This window comes from Melanotaenia boesemani, chromosome 7, assembly GCF_017639745.1.
Source record: "Melanotaenia boesemani isolate fMelBoe1 chromosome 7, fMelBoe1.pri, whole genome shotgun sequence".
NCBI classification, from domain to species: Eukaryota; Metazoa; Chordata; class Actinopteri; order Atheriniformes; family Melanotaeniidae; genus Melanotaenia; species Melanotaenia boesemani.
Genome location: NC_055688.1, coordinates 16144896 through 16169588, shown reverse-complemented (window position 1 = coordinate 16169588; position 24693 = coordinate 16144896).

Genomic DNA, 24693 nt, shown 5'->3' with positions numbered 1-24693 from the left:
ATATTGCTGATGACACATCAGCAGGGTCAACAGGAGAAAAGTGTCCTCCCCGGGCCAATTGACTCACTTAATCAAGAGCTGCGTCTGAGCCCCACACTACATGTTGCCAACTCCGATGATGTGACGACAATTCACCTTGTGTTTTGAAAGGTGAACATATTGACACAAACTAATTTGAGTATCTCAGAGGGGGAGTTATCAACAGATGATTTGAGATGGATGTGGTGATATCACATCATGTTCCAACTGAATGGACGTGACAGGAATTACATGAGTTTACGTTTGAGTTTTTGTTTAGATGCAAACAGAAATAATCTAAGGTTTACATTGTGGTGTCTGAAACATAACTCATCTTTCCACGACTCTGAACACAGAAACATTTGTTTTTTTTTTTTCTGTCTGAAAGGAGACATGAGAAAGTGAAATCCATGTGTTTCAGAAAGCAATGAACATGCAGCCAAAGCTGAACATCACAAAGAGCTTGGAAGTCAGCTAAAGGTTAAGAAGATTGAAGATGGTGACACCTATGTTCATATTAAAAAAAAAAAAAAAAAAAAAATCAGAGATGACATAGAAGACTTGCAGTGAGCTGCAAAGAAAATAGCAGGTTGAGTTACTGTAAGGATTTCTAACCCACAACAAAGCAAATTTAAACTTATGTGTCTCTGATGACATGGTTTTTACAATTCCACACATACCGCAAAATATATATTTACTTCTGCAGGGCTAATTTAGTGCATGCATATTACAAAACACCTTAATGCTGATTGCAACTAATTAGCGTGCGGGCCTGAGTAACATCAATGCAACATAAACAAAAAAACACATTGTAAATGCAGCAAGATTTAAACACAGTGCTGCTCATATATTTTCTTTCTAAAGTATATATTTTCCAACCTTTTTCAGTCAGTACTTTCCAGCCGCAGGGAAGGGACTTCCCAATGGGACACAAGACAAATCTAGATTGTCACATGATGATGAACATGAAAGGAAAAGAGAATTAACTTTTTTGTCACAAGAATTATGTGTTTTCCTGCTGTTTCTCAAATTGTTTTTTTTCCCTTGAATAAGCGGAGAGTCAGCCTTTCATGGGTCTTGTAAAACTGAAAGTCAGAGAAGGAATTATCACTCTTTGAACCACTGACAGCTCCCAAAGAACCCAACAGCTGTACCCCCCAAGGGAAAAAAATAATTTAATAACTTATGATGTTTGGCTTTTGATTACTTAATCATACAATTTTTATTTAATATTTATGTTTAATTCTGACATCTAAAGTAGTGAAAGTAATTCTGGGCTACATTATAAATAAAGGTTTTTATAGACTAGGAGCAATTCAAAATGACTTCAGTGCAGATATGTAACAAAAGCAGCACCTCTTCAACTGAATTAATACTTCATTTACTCCTCAAACAAATAACTGCACATTATAGGAATTGTGAAAAGGTGCTTTGGTAAATACTTTTTGGCAGAAGCTCTGTTTTCTTATTTTCTGCTAATTCTTTTATTGTTTCAACTTCCATTGACTTTCATAACAACTCCATCTTACAAGAAACCAAACCGTAGGAACAGCTCACCAAGCTAAAGTGACAATATCATGCCAGATAAATTGAGATTGTTAAACTGTACTCCAAAGTTGTTTACATGCAAAATGAAGGCATGCTTTGATTTTAAAAGGCAGATGGACCATAGTTTGATGTGAGAATGTCTGAGAGTGTGTAGCTCATTAAGATTCATGACTGCCTTATAGATATTTCTGCATGTGACTTTTTAGGTAATAGGCTTCTGAAGCTTTAATAATCTGTAAATTAAAAGCTAGAACCTGGTTAGAGTTATATTTAGAATTACAGAAGCTAAACATGTCAGTATAAGTAGTTAAGAAAAGTGGAAATATGATAATCTTAAAGATAAACCAAACATATAGGTAAAATACTCAGATCCACAGACAGAATTACTTTTAAGGGCAAAACTGCAAGTTCTTGGTCATAAGAAGTTCTCCATTAAATAATTATTTTTGTGGCTGGTATTTTCTGTCCTGACTGCCTCAGGTACAACAATGAAATGGAATTCCAATGATATGAAATGCCTGGCACTGCAAATTGCTTGGCTGCTCTGCTCTACTCACGTACCAGCGCCTGCCAGGTCTCTTCACTGGTGATAGGACCTCTCCAATGAAAGCCTACCCCTCAATTACATTGGCAATAAAGCCAGGGCAAGGCCAAGCATATAAATATCTATTCCTGGCTCCATGAAAAAAAATTACTGCGCAGAGAAATGTAGAGAAACAAAATGTTATTAAGTTGAATGTTTATTTTTCATTTAATACAAGTATTTGAATTTGGGCTTGAATGTGTCTTGGGTTTAACTTTTCTTTTACCTAGAAATCTATTTAAACAGTATAATAATTTTGTCATATCATAAAGTTACATGTCTTGAAAAGACATGTGCCAATGGGCAAATGATGATGGATCAACAAAAGACATTTCAGTTACCATAGAGAAGACTATAATATATTACGAGGCATATCTTGCCCTAGGCTTGACCAGGTAATGGTCAAGTAATGGTAATGGTCAATGGTGGGTAATGAAGAGAGACCACAGTGTGTTGTATGTCTGAAAATAGCATCTGAGAGTAAGTCAAACAAGTTAAAACGTCACTTGGAGACTTTTCACCATGAACATAAAGAAAACCCTGTAGGTTGCTTCAGAAATAAAATACTCAACTGTCGTATAACGGCGTTGTTTTACTAAAGCAGCATGCATCTCATTGAAAGCTGAACTCAGAGGAATTGATCATTCCTTCTGCCACTGACATGGTTTTAACTATAGTTTGTGAAAGTAAGAACACAATAAACTAAAGATGTGCGTGGGAAGGGGTGTAGGGGGGTTTGACATTATTGTTGTTGATGAAAAGGGGGCCTTGCATAAAAAGTTTGGGAACCACTGCCTTAGTCCTTCTTAAGTGAGCCTTGGCCCACAGAAGATAGCAACATTTCTGGATCATGTTCATATACAAACATGTATGATATGGTCAAATTTCCTCTGTATATGATTTAACATGCATTTGTGAGTGGTATGATGTCTATGCTCAGTGGTTCCGGGGTTCAGTCCCCGGCATCTGCTGCCCCAAGGGGGGCATGAGCCAGTGTTCTCTGAGGGCCGGTCCCAGACTCGGATGAATGCAGAGGGATGCATCAGGAAGGGCATCCGGTGTAAAACATGTGTAAAACATGTGCCAAATGAAGATTTCAATACATCTTAGAACCTACATACCAGGTCAGGTGGAAGTGGATGATTTTCTGAGCCAACCCCTGAAGGGAAAAAGCCAAAAGGAAAGCTATATATTGATACTGAATTATTGTCCAGCCCTAACTGCGAGTCTGATGGAATGTTTGTTTCTGTGTTGGTTCTGTGGTGGATCTGGACCAACTCCAGTCCCCCTGATACTCTGCATTTGAAATATTCGCTATCTTGAGAAAACAGCCAGTTTTCTCAAGATAAATTATCCTGTTATTATGAGAAAAAGTGGTCAAAAAAAAGGAAAAAAAAAATGGAAAAAATGCCAGCCTGTCAACTCTGTTCACAGACAATGGTTTCTGGAAGAATTCTTGAGCCCATGCAGTAGTTTTGAGTAGGCAGTGTAGATTCTAGGCCATTCAAAATACTGGGAATTTTATGTTGAGAAACATATTCTAAAAATGTTCAATGATTAGAGTTTTTGCAGATTGCTCAACCCCTGAGGCAATTTCCCTCCCTAAAGGGCTGTATTTATACTCACAGGACTGCTGCTAGCCATTTGCATGCCCTAAGAACATCTACTTTTTGGTGCCACCCAACACCTTCTCTCCTCCATATTTGCCTGTGCTGTTGTCTGTATCCATCCTGTATTCATTATCACAAAATTCTCCAATTTGCCATTTCACACCTCAATCAATCAATCAATCAATCAATCAATCAATCAATCAATCAATCAATCAATCAATCAATCAATCAATCAATCAGTCTTTATTTATAAAGCACTTTCCATGGTTAAATCAATGCCCCCCCCCCCCCCCCCCCCCCCCTCTACGTGAGCTGCCTCTCCGTGAGTATGTGTCCTGACTTTAGGTACAGTCAGGAGGCCAGTACCGGAAGACCTCAGGGACCGCGAGGGTTCATAAGGTAAAAGCAAATCTGAAAGATAAGAAGGCCCAAGACCATTAAGACATTTAAAAACCAGTAAGAGAACCTTAAAATCGATCCTGAAACACACGGGGCGCCAATGCAGTGATTCTAAAACTGGTGTAATGTGGGCCCGCCCTCTGGTCTTCGTCAGCACACGAGCAGCTGAGTTCTGTAGAAGTTGTAGAGGTGCAATACTCTTTTTGGGAAGACCAGAGAGCAGGGTATTACAGTAGTCAATACGACTGGTGATAAAAGCATGCATCAGCATCTCCGTGTTGGCCTGAGAGAGAACGGGGCGGACTCTGGCTATGTTTTTTAGGTGATAAAATCCTATTTTAGTAACATGTTTAATATGTGGAATAAAACCAAGCTCAGAGTCAAAAATAACGCCCAGGTTTTTTACTTGTGATGATGGATTTAATGCAAATGCTTGTAATTTAGCTAAGAGTTTCTCTCTCTGAGCCTCAGGACCAATGATTAAAACTTCAGTCTTGTCCTGGTTAAGCTGTAAAAAGTTTTCTGCCATCCAGGATTTGATATCTAAAATACAGTTGAAAAGGGCATCTATTGGTCTCGTGTCATCAGGAGACATGGAGATGTACAGCTGAGTATCATCAGCATAACTGTGGAAGTTTACCCCATGCCTCCCGATGACGCGGCCAAGAGGGAGCATATACAAATTAAAAAGAACAGGGCCTAAAACTGACCCTTGGGGCATACCACATGTCATTTTATGGATCTTAGAGGAGCATGTATCCAAACTTACCATATAAGTTCTGTCAGTGAGATGTGCCAGTATGGGAATTGAACCAGTGAACCAGTTGTGAACAGCACCAGAAAGGCCCACCAGGTGTTCAGTAAAACCAAGCACTCAGACGTGTTTGTATTCTGGTTGGATAAAATACCACATCTGGCACTGATTTTACCTCTGAAGTGATCTGCAAACTGCTCACAGTGAGAGTCTGTTGGGGTTCCCTGGGAGCTGTTAAAGTCAGGGTTACATAAGTGATCAATGGTGGAAAAAAGAACCTTGGGATTATTTTTATTGTTACTGATTATTTTTTCAAAGTATATGTTTCTTAAGTTTCTTAGTGCGTTATTGTAAATTTTAAGTTGCTCACAAAATATCTGATAATTTATTGTCATTTTATTTTTCCTCCATCTCCTTTCTGCCGCCCTGAAATTTCTTTTGAGTTTTTTGACCTCCTCATTCCTCCAGAGAGATATAGGTTTTGGGTAAATCTTTTTTGTAGTGAGTGGAGCAACAGAGTCGAGGTTTGTCTTCAGTTTACTGTTAAAATGTTCAACAAAAAAATCACAGGGTGCAGGTAAAATCACAGGAGGACATTTATCTAAAACCTTGATAAAATTTGCAGCCACTTCAGAGGTTAGATAGCGCTTCCTCACAGTTCGCACCGAGGTCTCCCGCTGAATAAAACCGGTGATGTTAAAAAACACACAGTAGTGGTCAGAGACGGCCAAGTCAACAACAGAGGACACACTGGCAGAAAGGCCATAGGTAATGACCAAGTCCAGGGTGTGTCCTCTGTTGTGAGTCGGCTGCGTGACGTGTTGCGTAAAATCCATATAGTTAAGAATGTTTAAAAATTTTTTTGAAACAGGGTCTAAAGGATTATTTATGTGCAGGTTAAAATCACCGGTTAAAATGATCATGTTATATGTTGTGTGTATGATTGATAAAAATTCTGAAAACACATTAATAAAAGCAGCACATTTTTGGGGTGGTCTATAAACAGTGACACATAAAATTGGAGGGCTGCTAAAACAATGGCGTGATATTCAAAAGTGGCAAAATTATCGAATAAAATCTGTTTTGTGGTGAGAGTGTTATTGGTTAAAGATGCTGTGCCACCACCTTTCCTACCAGTTCTTATAGAAAAAGAATAGTTAAAATTTGGCGGGGAGGCCTCAGCGAGAACAACAGGTGCATCCACACCCAGCCATGTTTCAGTTAAAAACAAACAGTCTAGTTTGTGGTCTAAAATCAGGTCATTGACGATAAAAGACTTATTTAACAGAGAGCATATATTTAAAAGTGCCATGTTGAGTGTGACTGGTGACATTTAAACTGAAGAGGCAGGTACTGGTTGACATTTTGGGAGAGGCCTGAGATTATTGATGTTTACGGTATGATATGGTTTGTGGTGGTGTGGTTGCTCTCTGAATGTGATGATGACATGAATTGATGAACTGTGTGGAGGAATGTTAGGTCCAAGTCCAGTATTGCGAGCTTTGCTGTTAAAAGTGGAACTGAGTACGGAGGAGCTGGGACCAGTGGGGCATCAATCCATGACGGACAGGTCAGCAGGTGCAGTGGGTTTGGTGTAATGAGTGGGCTGGGTGCAGGAGTGCTGTACACCAAATGCCAAATTGGCGGACAGAAGACGGCAGCCCCGCGACTTGAGGTGGAGCCCGTCAGCCCAAAAAAGATTCTTCAGCTCCCAGAAAGCATCAAAGTTGTTAATAAAACCCAGGCTGTGGGAACTACAAGCGGAGGAGAGCCAGGTGTTGAGGCTGAGCAGCCTGCTGAAGCAGCGTATCCCTCTGACACAAGTGGGGGTGGGGCCAGAGATAAAAACATTTACCTGACATTGTCCAAGCAACGTGAAAAGATGGAGGAAATCCAGCTTTAACAGCTCGGACTGCTGTTTACGGATATCGTTGGTGCCGACGTGGATTATGATCCTGTTGGCCTGCGGCTGGGACCTCAGGATGCCCGGGATTCTGTCGGCCATGTCCATAACAGTGGCTCCCGGGAACGACAGGGTGAGCACCCCCCTCATCCGCACGTTCCTCACGATAGAATCCCCGATAATGAGCGTGGAGTGAGGAGGATCCGCCAGGGGTCGAGGGGGGCTGGTGGTTCGCCCACCCATGATGTCCACATCATGGCGCTGGGGGTGTGATCTAGACGACGATGAAACAGCCGAACCACAGGGGCGGCTGCCCGGCAGGTGAGAGCTGGTCCGCGGCTGCTCCATGGGCCTGCTTCTCCATGGAGCCAGAGTAAAGTGCAGCTCCCTGCGGCGAGTTCTGACAGCAGTGTGGGACTGCCCATCGTGGCTCCGGGAGCAGGATGGTAGCGGCGTCACAGGCCCCGGTGACACAGCGGGATGGCGAGGGCCAGAGGCCAGAGGAGGAAAATCCACAGGATCCAGGACGTTGAACTTGTTCTCCAGGGATACGCCGCCGGTGAGGGGAGAGCACGAGAGACGGCTCCCCCGGTCCCTTCTGCAGCCTTTGCGGGTCCTGACCTCGGTCCACGGCTCCGGCTGGAGTGGAGTGGAGCTGACCGGAACTCTGAGTCTAGCCCCGAGTTGGAACCAGCGGTTCTCGCCAATGGCAGGAGCACCAGCAACGCAGGCATCCGTTGTGTTTGTGTGCCTGGATGAACTATTGGTGGGAGCCCCGGGACACATCACCTGGATAGGGCGCTGTGTCGGCTAGCTGAGCACTAGTAGCAGCGGCTTTAGTTTGGCTGAGGAGGACTGTATCCAGTTCATGTTCAGCCTCCTGGATTTGGTAAAGAGTGGGAATTCTCTGTTCTAGCTCGATCACCTTCTGGCTCAGGTCGATGCAGCTTTCACAACTGGATGTCGAGGTAAGTGGAGCCATGACTCACCGGTAACCAGGAAGCAGGAAGCAGTGAACAGACCTGACACACTCCCTGTGTGAACTACCCACCATGGAAGTCAGAACAAAACTGCGGCAAAGCTGCAATGCAGCGCACATGTTTGCCTCTGAGTAGGACCTTGGGATTATTGCTGTCTGTGTTACGCAGCCCCAACACACTGCAGAATCCCCCAGCTCACCAGTGCTGCTCTCTCCACCATAAACCTGTGGGTAAAAACATAAACCCCTCCTCTGCCTGCTGCACATTGGCTCACCACTGATAAAGCTTGGTACTACTCACCGGCAAGATGGAGGACTACAAAGTGGCGTCATACAGACTGCGACGCATGGTGAAGGATGGTAAGCCGAGGTACAGAGACAGAGTGGTGTCAGTTTATCCACCATCATGACTCCAGGAACCTGGGGCAGGGACTGAAAAGTATAACAGACTACAGGAGGAGAGCCCCCGCTCTTTTGGGTGCAGACCCTGCTTTGGTTGAGAACCGGAATAGTTTGTAGACAAGGTTTGAGGCTGGTACTAGGCTGAGGCCTGTTAAGCTCATGTCGAGGTGTCCCTGAGCAAGACACCAAACCCCAAATTGCTCCTGATGGGTGGTGGTTGGTCATGCTTGCATGGCAGTGTGTAATTGGGTGATTGTGATGTATTTTGTAAAATGCGGTATGTATGCATGCATATTGGGTAAAAGCGCTATATAAATACAGACCATTTACCAAGTATTGTTATTTTATGTTTGTGTGCGTTATTTGTTTTCTGTCGTGGATGTGTGGGCGACTGTGAGCAGTGCAGATTGTAGAGTCTGACAGCAGCAGGAAGGAAGGACCTGCAGTATCTCTCCTTCACACACCGCAAGTAAATCAGTCTGTCACCGAAGGAGCTGCTCAATGTGGTTAAACAGTCCTGCATGGGTGGGAGGTTTTCTCCATCAGAGACGGAAGCTTAGTCATCATTCTCCTCTCCATCAACACCTCCACCGGATCGAGGGAGCATCCCAGTACAGAGCTGGCCTTCTTAAGCAGGGGGGTATTCCATGAACGTAGTTAAAGAAAGTCAGGCTGTATCGGGAAAGCCTCACTTGAACTAACACCAGCTCTGAATTAAGGCTGTAGCCGTTCCACTAACACATTTCAGCTGCATCTAATTGAGGTTAATTCAAGTGAGGCTTACATAGCCTGGCTATGTGGGAGTACCTGAGGAATGTAGGAACCCCAGACGAGTGGATGGTGGAAAAGAGGAGCTGGCAGAAAAAGAGAACAAGCCGAGAGCTGTCATTTTCTCAGCAGCTAAACAAAGAATGCTGATGGAGATCAGTGGGGTTCATGGCTGGTGTACCACTGACTACTGTACAGCCAGATTTACTATTGTAAAAACCGCAAAGAGCATCTTATTTCACTATTCATCCAAAAGCATGCCACTATGCCCCCTTGAGGTGATCCCGCCAATGCCTCACCCGGGATTTCCGCCCTGTATTTAATCGTGAAATACTTAAATTAGGTTATTTTTGTTTAGAGTCATACTCAAATCAGTTGATTGAGTGCCAGAAAGTCCTACCCAGTTTTTCAGTCGGTCTAGTAAGCTGCTATGATCGACCGTGTCCAATGCAGCACTGAGATCCAGAAGTACCAGAACTGAAATGTTTCCACTATCTGTGGTCAAGCGTATGTCATTAAAGACCTTAACTAGAGCACTCAATAAAATAGAGATCCCAATAAAATGTTGTATTCAAGCTCATGAGTAAGTGGACTTCATGCAGTTCCATTTCTAAACCCAACATCTACAAACGTGCTATTTTACTAATTCTGTCATATGTTAATCTTACTTTCCAATGAAAATTGTGTTTGATGTTTGTTCAGTCACGGTGCTGAGTAATGATAACAAATAAGTATAGTGTGCATTTACAGTTTATGTTAAAAATAAAAGTTCTTGTCCTGTAAGTAATTAGGTAGCCATATGTTAAGCAGAAAGCATTAAGGAGCCTCAGGGTATAGATGGCTGTTTCACACATCTGCAGCACATCTCATACAAGTAGTCACAGTCAGCCAGGCCAGTAATCCTGAAATTACATTCAAGCTGAATGATTCTGCACTTTACGTCTCATCCAGCTTTATGAAGTTGGTTGGACTGTAAATGTCTAAATTTTAGGGCAGTGGATTTGTGTGTAGTTTGTATATATTTACTGTTAGTAGTAAATGTAATATGGTGAAAATGTCATGATCATTTTCTAGGTAGTCTTTCCCTAAGAAATGACAGATTTTGAAGACAGTGTTATTGTCTTACAAACAATTTTTGCATAAGTCTTAATGATTAAAACACAGCCTGACTATTATTTATGTCATTCTCTTTCTTATCAATAAGTGATTAGAGTGATGCTTTGATTGTTCAAAGATGTGGGGAATGGTTAGCTGAGGTGTGTGAAAGCTACAATATGAATCTCAAAAATGATAGAAATGCTTGCAAGAGAAAGACAGGTGAGGTTATCAAGGATAAACTATAAAATAACCATATAGATTTTCACTCTTTTGACTGATAAAAAAATCTGCAGTGGTTTCAATGAAAATTTGGACACAACATATGCAGTGGAAGTCTGCTATGTGATAAAACTGTGTCTGACAGTTGTTTTTTCTCCATTGGGATCACTATATGTTTGAATCCAGCAGACAAATCATCCTGGCAGATCACTGCAATGTCACAAGTCCTTTTATAATTTTTTCCAGCAGATTCAGGCAAAACCACGGTCGAAATAATCTCCTGGCTGTAATATTTTGCATTTCTCCATCATAGTTTTCCATAGTGGATCATAAAATAATTTTTTAGGTGGTTTGAAAAAAAATTAAATTGTTTTACGATAGCTTTATTAAGATTTTCATTACTAAATGTGTGGATGTGTTATGGCACTTCCATAAAACTTGAAAAAATGTAGTTTCCCTCAGCAGATATACAGTATGTCAATGCTGGTGATGTGACAGCTATAAAGTTTCTTGCCAGATTATATAACTTCTGTTACAAAACAGATATTCTGAGCAGCTGTCACAGTTTATAATGAACCAGCAAGTTTTTGTGTTTTTTTTTTGTTTTGTTTTTTTTTTTAATGGTGCAGACAGTAAAAGGATTACCCATTATTCTGTTTGAATCCTGGTTGAATGATTTTTCAAACATATTGAGGGGGTTATACTTTTTTTCCTTTTTTTTTTTTTTAGAGGGTTTAGGTTTAAATAAAGCCTACTCTTTTTAGTGACACTGATTCAGCTTATCCTTGACTCATACATTTGACATTATGTTCTGTCTGCACACTTCCACATCTAACCTTTATGCTTGTTAGATTTGACTATGTAACACAACTAATACAGCTGAGTATTTTAACTTGGCATGGCACCAGCGTGGAGATACTGACTGGAGCAAAAAGCAGCTTTTTTGACTCAGATTTGTGTTGGCAGTTGCCATTGAGTCCTCCTTTAAATTACCTTCAAGGAGTCACACTAGTATGTGGTGCAGTCCAAGCAAGCATAGCTTGATGTGTTTATTTGTTTAGGCAGAGTGTAACACTAAATTCTTGTTTGCAAATATTTTTACACCATGGTTTCATTGTTGTTTTAAATCTCATTTACCCCTCTGGTGGGTCACTACATCACTATATTCTTCTGTTTAGACTTTTCTTTTTCCTATTTTAATCTCCATCTTGATTATTTTGATCTTGATGAGGACGGCAGTGTAAAGAAACACTTCATGTCCCTGCAAGACCACACTCACTGTCTTATTTCCCTTTTTTATACCAAAACTGCCTGTCAGTGTTAAGAGATTTGGTTCCAAAGGACAGATGGAGCTGGTGCTTGTGAATGCCACCTGATGTGTGGATGTGTGTAACAAGCTCAGTTTGCAACAGCATTTTAAAACAGTGTTTGCAAATGGCAATTTAACAACATGGAACAGATTGTAAAATTACTCAATTAATGGCCTAATAAAAAACTACAGCCATACTTTCATGAGATCATATGAGCTTGTTTTTACTTCTTTTTTGTAAATCAATAAACTGTGGCCACATATATTTCTTTTTCTGGACATCATAACTTTAATGATAATACCCCTGATGAATGCGTTACTTGGTTGTAGATCAGCAATGAGTTGGTGTTACTGTGTGGTAATCGTGTGTTTTTGTTTTTTTAATGCATTTCTGTTTTTGCATTTGTGTCCATATGATTATGTGTAATCATCATGTGAATCTTATGTAATTTTGTATCCATTTTAGCCATAATTTTTGGACCTTTTGGACCTGGCCCATGCCGAGTACTCCATCCAAACACTGCATGTTCTTTCTTTTTTACAATTATGCATTTTTCTCAAACAAATTTATTCTATATGCTTCAGTGTGTTTTGAATATTTATCCAGTCTTTCACAAAAAGTGAAGCATGTTTCTCCTACACATCTCTCACACCGTTGCAGAGAACTCACTAAAAGAGATGCCAAGAAGTTGAAGGTCCTTTCTCCTGGCACACTGTTAGACAACCTCTGCTGGGTGTCTTGTTGAAGATCCTAATGGCTCAGCTTTCACAGATCTGGAACAGATCTCTGAAGACCTGACAGCCAGGGTTTTCTTCACAATGGGGGATGGTAAAGGTGTGACAGGATGCACAAAGACAGCGACAAGTACTACCACTTTGTCTTAAGTCTGTCTTACTTGTCAAGGCAAAGATGTGACAGGAAACCTTTTAAACATTAGACACAATGCCTGTAAGCTATTAAAAGCAAGTGTTGGATCACATAGAACAATTAAATGACTTAATCACTGTATTAATGTACTATCTTGATGCATTACAGTATTGACATATAAGGAAAGTAACTACTTGAGTGTAATTAGTCATATCAGAAGTGAACTCTGGCATTTCCTTGACCATGTTTGTTATATAATATTGACTTCATACAATACAGTAACGCAAATTTATAGTGCATCCATTGAATGCAGCATCTTTTCCTGCTTGAAATCAGCAACAAACAGGTTAATTTACTTCAAAGTGACAGCTTCCACTGAAATAAAATGTTAGTGTGATTTCATAGCCACAGAGCTTATTTATCTCCTTAAGGCCTGTTTATGCTCCCTTATGTACGTAAATAGCAACGTCCATTGCAAACATTGTCGTTCGTCGCTGTCCTCACACTTCCATGCATCTTTTGCGTTCCCATAGTTATTAAGTCAATTCGTCCACTATTGGACAGTGCTGAGTTCAGAGTTCACTCCCGGGATCCGACATCAGCTTCAGACACCGTTTGGCAGCATTGATGCATCATCAACTGCCCAACACGCCCTAAACACTCACATAAAGTCTTTCTCGAAAAGCTTGCACAATTTCTACAGTTGCTGTCCTCGTCTTCAGTCTTCTGCTTTTTTCCCCCTTCTTGATTCTCTTCTTCTCTGGTTTGTTTCTTTTGCTGGTCACATGTCAGCTATTCTGCTCAGCACTACCCCTGCGATTTTCGGTGGTACTGTTTAGTCTTCTGTGTCAAGCAATGGATAGCTAAGCTCTGTAACAATGGATCAAATTAAGTGTGTAACCGACAAAGGAGACAGATGAAACTGCATATCCGTCTTTTTCATCGGACATAAATGGACTTTTAAATGGGCTTAGATAACTGAGTTGTAATCATCTTGTAGAAGTTTTAATGCACACAAAAGCAATTGTAAAACTAGATCTCTTCCACTAGTACATAGTTAAATACTATTATACTCAATAAAAGAACATGCAATCTGAGGTTTCTTTTAAACATTGATGCTGAGACAGTAAAATGCAAAAGTTTTGTTGAGTTTTGGCCCTCTCATTTACATGGTGACAGAGTTTTGGGTGGACATACCACAAAGCTTCGAGAATTTTGCACTTGCATCCTCAGGCCCTGTTAACATCTGCAAAAAGCACCACAACAACAACAGTGGTGGATCTCCTTGTTTTGTCTCTTAAAACAAAATCTACTTCTTGTGCAACATTTGTGCTGTCAACAAAGTTGCATAGATTACAGATAATTAATACACCCTATCCAAGTGGATGGTTGCTAAGACAAGCCAAGCTGGGAAATTACAATGTAGCAGCAACAATACACACAGAGATAATAACAATATGACTAAATAAAAAGGAAGAAAAAACCTTTACATATTAAGCAATATAAGATGCTATATAGAATTGTATAGAAAAAAAAATTATAAATAAGCAGCATTGGTTGTGGGGCAAATAAATATAAGGTGCAGTGAACATGTAAATACAGTGAAAAGTGTGTATAAAAAGTGAGTTATGACCAGAATGTTAGCTGTTATTTGCATTTGTCTTGGAGATAGTTTTCATTCTGCTGCTGTGTAAATGCATTTTTTTTCAAATACATAAATGGAAAAGTTTTGGGCTTTGTGTGAAAATATTGTGTAAATAGAGCCTTAGAACAATTAGAAGGTTTTTCTTTTAAATGATAACCGTAAACAGCACTGTGGCATTGCACAAGTATTATTTATCAGGCCAAATGATCGTTTATACCTGTGATCAACTTCAAATCTCAACTCAACATCATCCAAAAATTATGAAATTATCAGAATACCAATAAAAAAAAATGTAAAAGTAAGAAAAAGAAAAATATGTAAATGATAAAATTATTAATATCAAAATGTAAATAAAATAAAAACATTGAATGTTGAGATTTTTATTATTACAATTAGAATTCTCTCCAGAGTTCTTCTCCTATCTAAGATATACATTTTCATTTGTATAAAACAGCAGAACAGATGACTCACATAATGGGCAGAGTTAAGTGTTAAATACAAAGCAGCAAATCATAATTTAACACAATAACAGTGAATGCGGCTGTTAGCATTACTACATGGCTAATCTAAATGACAACATCATTCAATATATTTGCTTAACAAATCAGCAAGTTAGCACATTGATTGAACCATTTCGTTTATACTCTCTCTGCTGACTTTTCTTTCCAGGTTAAATTTGTATGTGTTCCTGATTGTCAATACATTGAAACAACTCAGGTTGTTTTTTTCCTGTACTGTGCAGAGACATAAAGACAGCTTAGTCAATGTCGGTCCGGTCACATTGTGAAACTGACGGTGAAAGAAGTAAAACTGATGTTTCTTCCTCTCTCATCTAGTCTCAATCGTGTGTAAGCTATGCTGTTCATGTCAGGAGAGACAGGAAGGTATGATTGGTAAGTGGCTAATGTATTGCGGCATTATCATGCCAAAATCCCGCGAGAGTAAACGAGATCCCGCGCGAGAGGAATTGAGATCCGCGCGCGAGTTCCACGGGGCGTTGTGGAGATACGCGCGCGAATGAAGCAGTCCGAGCGCGCGTGCGCGCGCGATTTCTCCGCGCGCGCGGGCAGTATCTCCCCTCGCCTGAGTTTGCTTGCTTGCAGGGAATATCGGAGCCCTCGCGCGGACAATGTCTGCTCGCTGGCTCGTGCTGCTCGCTCGTGGTAAAGTTTATTGGCAGTAGGTGGGCGGGGCCAGCAGGTTTTGTGTCATTACACACGATTGGCTACAGTCCCTGTCCTCTGTGATTGGCTGACTCACTTGGAAAAGAGGAAGACGAGGAAGCGGGAGTCGTCTCGGTGTCTCGGCCACATGGCAGATCATCGGGAGGTAAGTTATGCTGCATATTTTGCAACACTAATATTATTTTTGAAAAAGCTTATCATTTCTATAGCTCTTTATTTCGTTAAAATATACGAGGAACTTAATTTACATGGCGGCTGCTTTCTGCCAACAGCTTATAGTTGTAAAGTTGATGTAAGCTAATGCTAGCTGCCTTACCAGTCCTTGATTTGGTTTCGTCTGTTTGGTAGGAACAGTTGCAAGTCGCTGCCAAGCGGATTGTAGAATTACTTAAAACTGCCCTGGCTAACGAAGCAGACCCATCGTCACAAAATCGTAAGTGTATTGTCAATATTGTGTAAGATTATTTAGTAATGTCAGTCCATAAAGATTCCGTTTCATTGTTTTTAATGGTTTCACATTAAGCAGTCACTAATGCCTACTATCAGCCTGAAGAGCATCTCAAAAATAAAAGATCTGATGTCTCAGCAAAATCAGGAAAAAGTAGCCAATGCATTCATTTCCATGCTTCATTATTACAACAGTTTCTTTACTGGCTTCCCTAAAAAAAAAAAAGAAAAAACAGACAGCTGCAACTCATTCAGAATTCTGCTGCCTGACTTCTCACAAGGCCCAGAAGCCAGTTCTGAGGTCTGTCGCAGTCTGTCAGAGGATAGACTTTAAAGTTCTGTTGCTGGCCTATAAAGCACTGAAGGATTTAAGCTCTAAATACATCAATGACCTCCTGATCCAGTAGGAACCCACTAGACTCCATAGGTCATCTGGATCTGGTCTTTTCTTTTATCAGTTCCTGGAGTCAGAAACAGACATGAAATTGCGTTCAGCTTCTATGCCCCAAAGATCTGGAACTTTAGGGCTGGGTTTAAAAAATCAATCAATCAATTTAAGAATAAAAAAAAAAAAATCAATCGATTCTGAAAATACCAAAATTGATTTTATTTTTTTTTTAAAGAAAGAGCATTCTTTTATTTGGCCATTCTTTTACTGTAGTGTTTCTGTTAACACTGTATTCTGTTTAACATGTGACGTTGATTATTTTCACAAATAAATGTTATGTATGTGACATGCCAGTGCTTCTGTACATGTTTTAATGGAAACCTGACTTACACACTGTTGAAAGGTTGCTTCAGCGTTTCATAAAAATTGCTATCTTCAAATGTCTAATATTCCAAGAAATATTGATGTGAAATGATTATCTGAAGATGAATTGATATTGAATCGAATCGAAATTAATCTAAGTCAAATAAATTTTTGCTCTTGTGAATCAAATTGATTCAGGAAATTTGGAGTGATCCCAGAAAGCCTCAGATCAGCTAAAACACTATTTAAATCCAGGTTATAGACCGCCTGTTCTAAGCTGCATTTACATAGATTTCATGTACTTGTTAAGATTTTAAATCATGCATTTTATTCTTTTACTTTTCATCATCCACTCCGCACAGAAGGAAACCGGAGTCCAGAGCAGATGTGGCAGATTGGACTGATGAACACAAATGTTGTTCAGCCTGACATACCAGAGGTATTGCTTAAACCTTTCACTACATGATAAGTTTGCTTGTGATTGTCTTTTAAGGTAGTTTAAAAAAAACAAACATATACTGTTATTTGACTGAAATGTATTTATAAAGCACTTTTCATGCATACATAGCAAAAAGTGCTTTACATATTAAATTCAACAATGTTTTAATTAATTAAAAAATCTCTCACACAGTTATAAAAAAATAGTTGTGTATGTGTGAGTATCTTTTGGCTGTACAGGGGCAATTAAAGTACTGTTACCTTTACACTATAGAGGCTTTGCACTGAGAATGGAAAAAGAAAATAAAATTTTCTTTTATACAGTGGTAGGATATTAAAATTATTTAAACATTATAAAAAAAACACTTCACTTTTTTGGCTTTCTAATTTCCAGTATTAAAACATGAATGTATTGTACTTCATATGTGCATGTTGCAGTCTATTTGCGCCTACACTGAGAGAGAATGGAAATTAAAAATAAACAACTCCTTGTTTAGGAGCCCGATGTTGACTGGGAAATGGCGGCAGACTACAATGGAGAAGATGAGGATGCAGGAATAGTTGTCCCTGAATTTGAGTGCCCTTTGACTCCAGAAGACCTGTCTGAAATTCAATCATTACTTGAGGAAACTGATCCAGAAACTCCAGTCAGGGAACTTTACCTTCTTTGTCGTGAGTATGTAGCTGCAAGATGTAGCTCTTAACAAGTCGACATGGAGGCAGTCAGCCTGTGACCTTGTTAAGGCATTATGGAAGTCTGTTTCTTTCTCTTAAAACTGCACAGAGGAACTGGTTTGCTAATTTGAAAGACATTCACACAACTGTATGTGAAAGGTAAATATGGCATTCAAGACTGATATTCTTGTTTGTTTTAAATCAGTTTGATTGTAATTCTTTCATGCTTTTTATGCTTGATGTTTTTTGTAAAGCACTTTCAATTGCTTAAACTGTGTGATTTGTAAGTAAATACTGGATTAAAATGAAACAGCTTAATACATCTTTGTTCAACTGCAATATTTAAATTTACATTTTTTTTAAAGTGGCATCAAAATCAGGTTTTAAAAGAATTAAGAACTTGGACATCTGTGGTCCTCCTTCATCTCTACTGCTGGTAACTGACTGCAGGTAATGTTGGAGTGGCTGATTTGTCTCAGCCATCAGTTTTTTCTTCCCAGTACAATGGCCAAACGCAGTATATGGGCTGTAGCTAATCAAAAGTAGACATGGAGGAAGCCAGTTTGTGGCAATGGAGCATTGTGGAGGTTCCTGTTGCTGCAAAAAATATTCCATCACACTGATCATCAAATTAAAAATATTTATTACAAAGGGAAATTTAACAATAATGAGTGTAACACCACTTTTTTGTATACAAAAGATCTAAATTGGGCCATATTATGAATTAACTGCATTAGAAGCAAGGCCAAAGAGAAGACAGTTGAGTAAGAAATTGTTCAAAAACATAAAAACAAATGTACACACAATTCTTGTAACTTTCATTAACCTGCTACTGTATTGGACTTGTTAAACAATGATCAAACTGGGTGGTTTTTAAACTTTTAAACTTTAATGACGTTTTCCTTGTGGCATCTCCAACAAGTTATGAAAATGTCATCAAGACCTATCCATAACTCTTTGAGTCATGTTGCTTATTAACAAACGAAAACAAAGGTTGGGTAAAACTTCCTTCATGGAGAAAATAAATAACAAGGGGCGCATTGGAAGCCGCTGGTTTCTGGGCAGCAGCTTCTCTTTTTAAGTGAGAGCCAATCACAGAGGACGGGGACTGTAGCCAATCGTGTGTAATGACAGAAAACCCGCGGGCCCCGCCCACTTACTGCCAATAAACTTTACCGCGAGTGAGCAGCATGAGCCAGCGAGCAGACATTCTCCGCGCGAGGGCTCCGATATTCCCTGCAAGCAAGCAAACTCAGGCGAGGGGAGATACTGCCCGCGCGCGCGGAGAAATCGCGCGCGCACGCGCGCTCGGACTGCTTCATTCGCGCGCGTATCTCCACAACGCCCCGTGGAACTCGCGCGCGGATCTCAATTCCTCTCGCGCGGGATCTCGTTTACTCTCGCGGGATTTTGGCATGATAATGCCGCCATACTAATGTCTTGTCTGCTATGTCTCTTATAATGTATGGCTCTTTTCTTTGTCAAGTACTGTGACTAGGCTTTAGTGAAACAAAGATTTCTGTCAGCTGATGTCAGCATTTTAGTATAATGTGAGTATACCTGGCAACTTTTCTGTAAGGAGGCAGAATATTTTTGCCCCATGCTGTAAATCTTGTTATACTTTGTATATCATGGATTTTATGTAATTCTTGCAGTATCTGTCATTCTGCACTTTGCCCAAAAGTGGTCTATACCTCTCAAAGGTCAGCTTATGTTATTAGAACTTAAAGACCAAATCTTTCCGAATAATGTCTTTATTAGCCTCTTTTTATAGAATAAAACTTATAAAAGAAGGTCTTACAAGAAGGCTTATGCCTCTGTTTTGCATAAATTAGCAGTGTGAAAAAAAGAAATAGCACAAATACATTTATACAGCCAAATCTCTCATTTCCTACTTTATTTTAATTTTATTAGCGGGCGCTTAACTCATAATGCACATCATGGAAATTACCCATGCACATCTGTTTATTGCAAGTTCTAGTTGTCAGGGAGGCATTGCTTCAGAGTCATGTAGTTAGCGCTAGCCCAAGGCTTTAGATGTGTTCTGTACTTCGCACTGGGAAATCAATGTTCATTGTGAATCTTATACCTGAGAGCAGAGGAGAAACAGAGTTGTAAATTGCCGCTTTACTGGAGCTGTGATCACACAGCCAGGACCTCGGCCACCCTTTTCACTCACATTTGGCTTGAGTTCATTAACTAAGAGAGGTCATCTTAGCACAGGATTCTCATGAGCTGTATTAGTTTGTAGCACAAGGTTTAAGAATCTGTGCTGGCTGATTAGTTTAATTGGAGAGGCAGAGAAAATGTATTGGGGAACAATTACAGACTGCTCACTGATTTTCTGTTTGTGTGAGTGAAGTTTTCAAGAGACAATTCTTTTCTCACTGTTTGTCCCGAGGGATTATTCATCACCATTAAAGCTGAGCCTTTCTGCTCTTTATTTTTTTCTCTCAAGTGAATGACCTGCTGACTAATGAGAGCTGTTGTCCCAGCTTTTCATTCTTCATGACTTCAAACCACTTGAGACCTACAAGTTTTTCTTCTTTTTTTTTGTACTTGCAAATTTGAAGTTAGGGACAGAACTGGCAGTGATGGGTGGCTCAAAATCAGCAGTTTGAAAAGACAAATACTGAGCTTATTTGGTCATTTTTAGCAGGTTGTTAAAAAAAAGTTGCATTTCTTAACCCATTAAGGCCTGGCCCAAAATGGTAAGAAAAGTCCAATTTTTTAAATATGAGGTCTTTATTTGCCCCTTTGACAAAATGTAGCAAAAAATTTTTTGGAGAGGATATCTACCGTTTATTACCATGTGATAGTTTAAAAATATTATTAAATGTTTTTCTGCTTCTGGGTATCTGTTAGGGAACAGAAGACAAGTATCAGATTGTGTTCACCAGGATTTTGAGCAAAGTTTATACCATAAATTGAAGCAAAATGTCTCAGAAACTGCATGTAACTTATATGCCATGTCGGGCTCTTATGGGTTAAAATGAGCTCAAACCAGAGATTTTGTTTCTTGCAAGTTAGTTACTTAAAGATGAGATTGTGTCAGTAGTGCCTAATCAGACACCAAATAACTTTTTCATAAATGCAGCACTACCAGAAATATATGTAATATATTCAGTCTTTAGCCTCTGTGCTGACTTCAGCTGATATTTCTTAGGAACAATGCTTAAGCTTCATTCAGGGTGCTTTACAGAAGCTGTCTAAGATCTCTAAACAGGCTTAAAGTGTAAGATCACACTGGGTTTCACATAAATGTGTGAAATAACCAAAACCTCTTGACACCGTTTTATGTAGTAAAAGCATGTAATGCGTTAAAATAACATGTCAGCACTTCAAAAAGAAACAAGCTTCTCCTCCACTGACTTGGTGACCAGAGTGATAAGTCTCACCAGAGGCAATAGGGACAATGCTGGAGCTTCTGTGAAAAGGTTGCATACCATTGTTGTGACTGAAAAAAGTACGAGTGAAAAACACATTTTTTTTTTCCCTTTTTCCTTCCTTTACCTCAGAAGCACTTCTAGTATCTGAATCATCAGCATGATTGCATACCAGCTATTCGGTCTGTGACTTTTTGTCAGTAGGTCAGAGAAGCCAGGAGAAGGCAAGATGAAGAACTCTGAAAAAGTCAAGGAGAGCTTGGGAACTGCTGAAGACGAGAAGATAAGAGCAAGACCATGTATGAATGTAAGCTAACGGTAGCTAATGCTACAATTACTAATATATTATTATAAGCATTGTGTATGATTTTGTTATGGCTGCAAATTGTTGGTATCAGATTATAAAATATGTATGATGTGTGTGTTTCAGATGGCTCTCTTAAAATTACTGCTGCAAGAAGCAGGGCTGAAGGGAAGATGACATTACCTTCTGAAAAGAAATGACTGACATCCAGCAGGTGATGAGACTTCATTTGATGTATGTGTAGCAGCACCTGAGCTTGTGGTAGTGGCGGTTCAGGGTGTAGAGGAAGCGATAATCGTTTTCATTGACGGGTGTGGGTCGGGATGGAATGGGTAGGGTGCAGATATAGTTTGTAAAGTGTGATTTCATTGCATTCCCAGAACCAACCGTAATTTTACCTGAGAGACAGAGTATCAGCCGGATACTTAATAGCATGACGCCTTCATAGCGAAAACACAACTCAGCAACAAAGGAGAATGGCAATAATCCAAAAGTTTGTGTTCTTTCTTTTCCACATGTGGCTGTTTATTACGAGAAGAAGACCGGCCTTGTTAGAGAGGTGGCTTCAGGCAGCAATGAAAATAATAATTAAAATACAATAAAGTATTGGAAGCGTTACTTTGGAGCTGTGATGAAAGCACAAATTTATTGGCAAGACAAAAACGAAGACCCATCAGGGTAAGCAAACTTTTTCACTTTGAATGTTAAAAGTATTAAAACGTCTGTTGAATGCTACACATGCTACATGAGGTAACGGGTTCTTACTCACACACAAATAAAACAAAACAAATCTACAGTTTCACCATTTCATTAACAAACATTGTGAACGTTTTCTGATTGTTTGATCAAATGAAAATAGCTGCAGCACTGACATCCTCGACATGAATTCTGCAATATAAGGGTTAGGGTTAGCCCATAAGGCATACACATGTATTTATTCAAGCACACAAATAAGTGTGAGTATGTTTAAGTGCTTATTTTGTCTATGGTTTTATGAACTGAGAGAACAATACACTTGTGGAGTATTCTGTTTTGCTACAGCAACATCAAGTATACTGTGGTGAAGCATATTATGTTTAGTGTCTGATCTACAGCTTATCTTTTTCATGTTAAACATCACAGTTTTTGTAATTAACAATGTGTAACAATGATAAACCATTGTTACATAGTACATCATTATCCTTATAGCTGTATCGATTTTGAAAAATAAAATCTTCATGTGATCACTGACTGATTGCAACAGCATACAGTTTGTATCATTATTTTAGATTTTTCTCATTTTAATTGCAACCAATGTTAACATGATATTGGTCCCTCTATCTTTTCTCTCTTTTGCTGCAGGGATCTGTATCAAACATTATTATTATTATTATTATTATTATTATTCATTTATTCATTTTTTTTATTTACTTTTTAATTATTTTTATTTTTTTTTGTCTCTCCTTCCTGAGCCGCCACTTTATCGTGGTAGAGGCTCATGCTCCAGGGGAGGGACCAGACGAAGTGCGGCTCAAATCACCCCTATGATGATGAAAGACCTATGAAGCAAGGACCAAGGTTTCCCTTGCCCCTGGCGGTCTGATCCTTGGCTGCAAAAGCTAGCTCTAGGGACGTGGAATGTCACCTCTCTGGCGGGGAAGGAGCCTGAGCTGGTGCACGAGGTTGAGCGGTTCCGGCTAGATATAGTTGGACTCACCTTGACGCACGACTTGGGCTTTGGAACCACTGTTCTTGAGAGGGGCTGGACCCTCTTCCATTCTGGAGTTGCTCCCGGTGAGAGGCGCCGAGCAGGTGTTGGCATGCTCATTGCCCCCCGACTTAGTGCCTGTCTGTTGGGGTTTACCCCGGTGGACAAAAGGGTAGCCTCTCTCCGCCTTTGGGTGGGGGGACGGGTCCTGACTGTTGTTTGTGCTTATGCACCAAATAGCAGTTCAGAGTACCCACCCTTTTTGGAGTCCTTGGAGGGGGTGTTGGAGAGCACTCCTTCCGGGGACTCCCTCATTCTGCTGGAGGACTTCAATGCTCATATGGGCAATGACAGCGTGACCTGGAGGGGTGTAATTGGGAGGAACGCCCCCCCTAATCTAAATCTGAGTGGAGTTTTGTTGTTGGACTTCTGTGCTCATCATGGATTGTCCATAACGAACACCTTGTTCAGACATAAGAGTGTCGACATGTGCACTTGGCACCAGGACACTCTAGGTCGCAGTTCGATGATCAACTTTGTAGTCGTGTCGTGTCGTGTCATGGCCGCTGAGGCAAAAACTCGGACATGGGAGGAGTTTGGAGACGCCATGGAGAATGACTTCCGGATGGCTTTGAGGAGATTCTGGTCCACCATGCGACGGCTCTGGAGGGGAAAGCAGTGCTCCGTTAACACTGTGTACAGTGGGGATGGGGGGCTGCTGACCTTGACTCGGGACGTTGTGAGGCGGTGGAGGGAATACTTCGAAGACCTTCTCAATCCCACCAACACGTCCTCCGAGGAGGAAGCAGAGTCTGGGGTAGCTGGTGCTGGTATCTCGGGGTCTTGTTCACGAGTGAGGGAAGGATGGAGAGGGAGATCGACAGGCGGATCGGTGTGGCGTCTGCAGTGATGCGATCTCTGCATCAGTCTGTCATGGTGAAAAGGGAGCTGAGCCAAAAGGCAAAGCTCTCGATTTACCGGTCGATCTACGTTCCTACCCTCACCTATGGTCACAAGCTGTAGGTAGTGACCGAAAGAAAGAGATCGTGAGTACAAGCTGCCGAAAGTTTTCTCCGCAGGGTGGCCGGGCTCTCCCTCAGAGATAGGGTGAGAAGCTCGGTGATCCGGGAGGGGCTCAGAGTAGAGTCGCTGCTCCTCCACATTATGAGAAGCCAGATGAGGTGGCTCGGGCATCGGGTCAGGATGCCTCCTGGATGCCTCCCTGGTGAGGTGTTCCGGGCACATCCCACCGGAAAGAGGCCCCCGAGGAAGACCCAGGACACGCTGGACAGACTACATCTCTCGGCTGGCCTGGGAACGCCTCGGGATCCATCCGGATGAGCTGGTGAATGTGGCCGGGGAGAGGGAAGTCTGGGTTTCCCTGCTTAGGCATCTGCCTCCGCGACCCGACTCCGGATAGGCAGCAGAAAATGAATGGATATTTTTTGTCTGTAGAATATTATGTGAAGGTCAGATAAACAATTCAGAATGTGGTATTATACCTTTGATACTAATAAAAAATATAGATTAAATCACATCTCTGAGAAGCAAAGCCCACCTTCCTCTTCACCTTCATCATCTCCTCCTCTTTCTAAACTTTCTGCAGCTTTGATTTTGTCACCTGACAAAATAACACATTTATTCATGATGAGGAAAGTTTCTGGCTTAGTGGCTGCTATTATTACCATTGTTTATGACACAATGATATTTCATAAAAA